This window comes from Palaemon carinicauda, chromosome 1 (genome assembly GCF_036898095.1).
Source record: "Palaemon carinicauda isolate YSFRI2023 chromosome 1, ASM3689809v2, whole genome shotgun sequence".
NCBI classification, from domain to species: Eukaryota; Metazoa; Arthropoda; class Malacostraca; order Decapoda; family Palaemonidae; genus Palaemon; species Palaemon carinicauda.
This window is the reverse complement of record NC_090725.1, coordinates 90,632,019-90,638,051: the sequence shown is the minus strand read 5'-3', so window position 1 is coordinate 90,638,051 and position 6,033 is coordinate 90,632,019. Positions and strand designations below refer to the sequence as shown.

Below are 6,033 nucleotides of genomic sequence, written 5' to 3'. Positions count from 1 at the left end.
AGTCTTCCTTGTTGCTACCCAGTAACTACCTAGATTTTGTTATAATTTTTATTAGCCGAGCTCCAGCCAAGCTGAAAACCTACTCCTTTTAAAGGATTCAGGTTTTGTATAGATAGGACAAATGTAAATTACTTTTATACTTGTATTTCCATACTTTCCTATGGAAAGTAATAGTTTCCTGACCTCTCAACTTTACTTAATGTAGTTAATCAGGTTAGATATAAGTTTAAGTAGTAATCTGAATCAAGTTCTGTGTTGTATTTATGCCAGCACTCTCGGCCCTCTATTGGTACGTGGCAGGTGGGCAATAAAAGTTTTTTTTATTCTGTCGGAAAGTATAACATGTTACTTTTCAAAGGTAAATATTAAGATAATTGATTGTGTAAAATTCTATTATTATTGCTAAGAAAATTGTGAAACTGCTATTTAAAGCCAATCAGTCCACTGTACTGTAGTGGATCTTATTGCAAAGCCAAACATTTGATTTTATTTTTTGCATGATATTTAGTATTATAATTTATTATAATTCTTTTGCTGTTGTGATTGAAATCTTTGTGTATTGCAGGTGGATATGACCAAAGTTCGTTTGGAAGTGGTTAAACCTTGGGTCACAGAAAAAATTACTGCCATTTTAGGCATTGAAGATGACGTCGTTATAGAATATGTGTTCAACCAGCTTGAAGCAGAAAAGGTGAGCCTTTCATCCAAGGGAGTGGATAGACGAATGTTGATGCAAGTGGGAGTTTGTAGTTTTTTCTTTCCTGAATATCAAAATTCAGTTTTGTTTTTCCAAGATTTTAAGAGGAAGAGTGAGAAACTTGAGTATGCCTGCTGAGGTTTCATACTTTTAACCTCCAGAGAAGAATCTGCTGTGAGAGAAGTGTGATTGGTAATGCGTTCTTAGTTTCTGTACTTTACAACAGATACATTGTTTGAATTTAAATTTAATATTCTCTGACCATGACAATCTTTCCTGGTAATCAGCAAGTTATGCCAAAGGGGTATTGGTCCATTGAGACGGAGGCGCCTCACCTATGCTCCGCCCGCAACCCTAGGATACGATCCTGCCCTCTGCCTGACTGGCCTCATATATGTGGGGCTGGTCCATGATAGCTACTTCTCCAGGTTCTTTCTAGCAGGGGTTTGAACAGCCTTGTTCAGATACCTTGCGAGTGAGGACCACGGGGACTCCATAAGTCTTCTGATGCTCAGGTTAGCAGCCTGGGACCATCCGAGAGGTACATCACTACACTCAGCAGGTGTTTGGGTGTAGTCAATCCTGAGGCCCTCTAAGCCTTGGGGTTTCATCAGCCTGGAACTTGCCTGGAATCATCTGGGCTCTTATGGGGATTCTGGGCACTCATCAAATCTTCAAGCTAATCTGGGTGCCCTGCCTGGAATTATTTGGAAGAAGTCTGGGCTCCCTGCCTGGACTTATTTGGAAGAAGTCTGGGCTCCCTGCCTGGACTTATCTGGAAGAGGTCTGGGCTCCCTGCCTGGACTTATTTACAAGTAGTCTGGGCTCCCTGCCTGGACTTGTTTGGAAGAAGCCTGGGCATCCGGCCTGGGCATATTTGGAAGAAGATTGGTCCTCTTTGAAACCTGGGGCTGGGACCTGAACTTCCCATGGAGTCAGATCGCCTTCACAACGTCGCGCATGGAAGCCTGGTGCCACAAATTAGATACCTGGTCCAAACTTCATAGACCTTGGCTACCTGGGGTCTTCCTATCAGTGAATTTCAAGAGGGAGACAACTAGGCCATGCATTTGCCTGGAGCATGACTGTTGCAAGCCACTCGCTCCGTATCAGGTTCTACAGCTGCTGTCTTCTCACAGGTGGCCTCTGTGTCACAGTTACATTAAGGTACAGAAGTCTCTAGACCAGAATTGAAAGAACAGTCTAAGTTAGCCTTCAACATAAATCTCAAAAAGAGGATTTCAGGTGTACTACTGCACTTAACAGGCTTGACAAGTTTATACAGTATTCACATGTGCTAGAAGAGTGTTTTGTACTAGATTTATAATAATAGTTGCTCATTCATTGAAAGGTTGAAAATACATCACATCACAATATAAGATTAAAAGTTGTTTTGCATTTTGTCTAGTTTGCAATATTTCCATTTCCTTTATATTGTAAGTTATTTTTTTAATATTCTCAAGTTAATGAGTGGGCAATTATTAAATAGGTTTGTCCTGTTCCTGTGAACTGTGAAAAAAGTAAATATTTTTGAGAGAAAAAAAAACTTAGTTATACAGTAAGTTGGTCAGATTTCTATGGTAGTTATAGACCTTTTAATGTTGGCCTGTCATTCAAATTTGATTTTTGGAGCCAGTTATGATTATCATGTTTTTCAAGTTTAATTTACTTTGCTTTACAGATACTTCTTTTTTTTTCAGAAAACTATTGCTCAAACTATATCTTAGGGTTCTTTTTTTATTTATTTATACAGTATATAAAAGTCATTGGTAAAATTGAATAAATTATGAATGAATAACATGGTAAGGCTGATTGAGACTATATCATTAGTACTCAGAGAATACATTCATTTAATTAATTAATTTCACCATTGCTGCGTACAGTAGTCTTTCATCATACCATGTGCATCAATGTTCTGGTTTTCTGAAAGCTAAATGGCAAAATCTGATAAGTAACAATGACCCAGTATTATAGCCTACATTTAGAACATTCAAGATATACCCTAAATTTCTAGTCTTATATAGCCTTTACTTACGATTATCCTTCAATTTAGGATATTCTCGGCCAAATACATTCCTGTGGAATAGTTGGTCTGGCAAGAAGACATTATAATAATCCTGCTGATAAGTAACAAAAGTTTTACAAGCTTAGGGGCTATTGTACTAGTAAAACAAATGCCTTGAAGGAGTATAACCTTTAATCTAAAAAAGAAAAAATCATCTTTGCATTTTTTGTAGTCCAGTATTCTTTTGAATTTGAGAATTTGAAAACATATCAATTGGCATAAAGTTTGCAATGCCTAGAACTTATAGGTTTTGCCAATAAGATGGCTGTATCTACTTATGTTTCTGGGGTATAATTTTGGATATGAAACCAATATTTAGTTTTGCTGATAGAAAATACTTTTCTTTTTTAAAGCTGAGAATACTTGTGGGGTATGCATTGCTTCTCAGATTTACCACTACTTTAGTATTGATATGTAAGATTTAAATTGCAGTAATTAGTATAGTAATTGTAATAGCATTCATATTTAATAATATTCACTTAATGGGCCTAGTTGTGTTTGGGAATGCACTTGATAAAGGCTTTAGAAACCTAATTTTTTAATAAATTTGACCTCTTAATATGATCATCAAATTTGGAAAAAATGCCAGACAATTATACTACAGTATATTTTAAGCAAACAAAAATAGCCTCAATATACCTTAGATTTATTTACTTTTTGTAGCAAGCCTCAGTTGGAAATATTTTATGAATATATGATTAGGTGAAGCTTGGTATGCTAGAAAAGATTAAAGATTAAATAAGACCCATTGATAAAAGGTTAGGGAATGTGTCAAAATTAGGAAAATTTCTTGACTGCTGAGATATTCTTGTATAGATAGATCAGGGATATTTCTCACATGGGTGATATTGTGTCTATTTTTTAGTTTGAAGACTTATTGTATGTTTTCTCTTGGAGCTATTGCTATACATTTACTGTACTTGTATAAGACTATTAAACCAAAATATTTAAACAATTCTGAAGTAATTGTACAATGCACAAACCTCTGTATTTCCTTAAGCATTACTGTTCACAGTATAACCAACTATCTGAGAGTTAGGCTTTCTTAAGAAAAGGGGTCCTTGTGCCAGTCATCCAAGAAGAGTATCTACAAGCAGTATTGTGCAAAATGCCTGGTAAGCACCTCTATACTTCTTTACCATTCCCCTTTAAGATGGTCAAGTTGCCTTTGTTGCTGGTTGTGGGCATGTACACATAAAATACTGATTGAAGTAAATACGTTCAGATGAGGGAAAAACCACAAAAAAAGAATTCTGAATTTTGAAGAATTTATTGATATACAAGAAAGGGTCGATGTAAATGCCATAAGAAGACAAGGTGGGTCTTAGACCTTAAATTAGCTTAGGGACAATGATTGATACAAGTATAGCAGCCTCTCAAACATATCAGATACATCAGAACTTTGACTTTGATGATTAACTTGACACTATGTTATAGTCTGCTCTCAAATATCTTCAGTATAACCCACATCTAACACTACTTTCATGTAATGTTCAGCCTGAACTACTTTTATTTTGCTCTTTACACTGAATTTTAGTGATTTATGCAAAACTGCACTTCATCTGAATAAAGTAACATGGCAAGAAACCAACAAAATAAAAGTACGGAAATTTGATAAGGTGAAGTTTGCTGATAAAGTGAAGTGTTGTCAGTGATTCTTTACTTGTTATATTCTCACTTGCAAGTACTTTCTATGTCCCGTTTTGGCTGACTTTATCCATAGTGGTCAGGTTCCATGAAGTACAAAAGTTTTAGAAGTTCTTGTTTTTAATTTTGTTTTAAACTTCATTTAGTCAGAATGTTGAAGAGCAGTTCTATTACCCCGTACTTTGCAGTAAAATAAGTTTTCACATTTGAATATAAGATTAAAGGGATTTTTTCTCCTGAAGAGGATAATTTTATTGGACTGGAAGCACACACGTGCCAGGCCCCCTTTTTGTATTTTATTATATAGCCTCAAGCTTGAAAAATACCCTGTAATGAAGATGCAAACTCTTATTTAAAAAAAAAAAGGAAATTGATGCAAACTCTTGAATTAAATAATTTAGATAGATGCAAACTATTCTTACATTAAATAATCAAGAAGGCAGATTGATGCAAACTCCTCTTACAGTAAAGAAGGAACGGTGCAATCATTTTTTCAACAAAAAGTACTATCTCTCAGGTAAAGACCCATTGTGTTGTGAGCAGCAATGCGAAAGTAAAATAAGAGGTTATTTTAGTTTTTATATTTCGACCATTAGAAATTTATGCATGTACAACACGTTCTATAGATAAGAAAAAGATGTGTTCCAAGAGTGGATTCTTAAATAAAAAATTTCCAAAGTCCAACATGATTAGTCTAGGTATCCATCTCATAACCTCTGCCCACCTACCCAAGGTCTATTGTTAATGTAGCCTACAAATGCACCGAAAATTCACGCAGCTATTAGTTCATGCAATGCTTTTAGAAAAGGGGATTTAATTTGTAAGGTATTTTGGAATTGTGTGAATAATTTCTAATTTATTGCCCACAGGTTCATATCTTTGAAAGTATTTATGTTGAGACTTGATACATATAATACTTTAGTTTATTCCTTCTGTTGCCATTTTAAATAAGTGCTTTCAGGCCTGCAATTCAAAATTACATATCTTAAGTTGTTATGGATGAGACAAGATTTTAATGATGGTAACTAGACTAATATCATGGGTGTTACGGTATATTCTAGTTTGTTGGATATTTATCAAGGGAACTTTTAACAAAATAAAAGAATTGACAGGCTCATTAAAAAAAATGATTGCTGGAACTTCTTGTCAAAAAGTGTCTCCATTTTGATTGTTTTTATTGTGAAGTTTTTTTTTTTTCACTTTCAAAGGAAACATCCCAAAAGATTATAAACTTAAGGGAAGCCTCTACATAAAAGAGAAAGGTTAGAAAAAATTAAATTCAAATTCAAAGAAAATTTATTTTTAATATATCACAGTATGACTGTTCTTTACCTCATGTTGGTCATTAGAAAATGGTGGAACAGATTACTCAGAGTTATGAGTCAATCTAGGGTTAGTTTATATGGTTAGGTGGGAGATTTATTGTTTACTTGACAGCCCTTGTTAAACCTAGTGCATTTTTCGCTGGCTACAATTCCTTAGAGAAAAATGCATTCTGTGTATTTGGGCTTTCTCTAAAGTTTACTGTATATAATAGGTATGCCTTCCTGTTGAAGGGTAAGCCTAACAAAGTTATGGTACTTTGCATTTTAGGAATGCTATATAAAAGATTTATGTCCGATAT

The 6,033-nt window shown here is 34.7% G+C and overlaps 1 long non-coding RNA gene across 1 annotated transcript; it reads left to right on the top strand.

Annotated features, from left to right (window-relative positions):
- Nucleotides 1–1,730: 1,730 nt before the first annotated feature.
- Nucleotides 1,731–4,779, top strand: LOC137649850 (uncharacterized). Its single transcript, XR_011045877.1, has 2 exons — nt 1,731–1,864; nt 3,778–4,779. It is a non-coding gene; the product is annotated as an uncharacterized lncRNA (long non-coding RNA).
- The last annotated feature ends 1,254 nt before the right edge of the window (nt 4,780–6,033 follow it).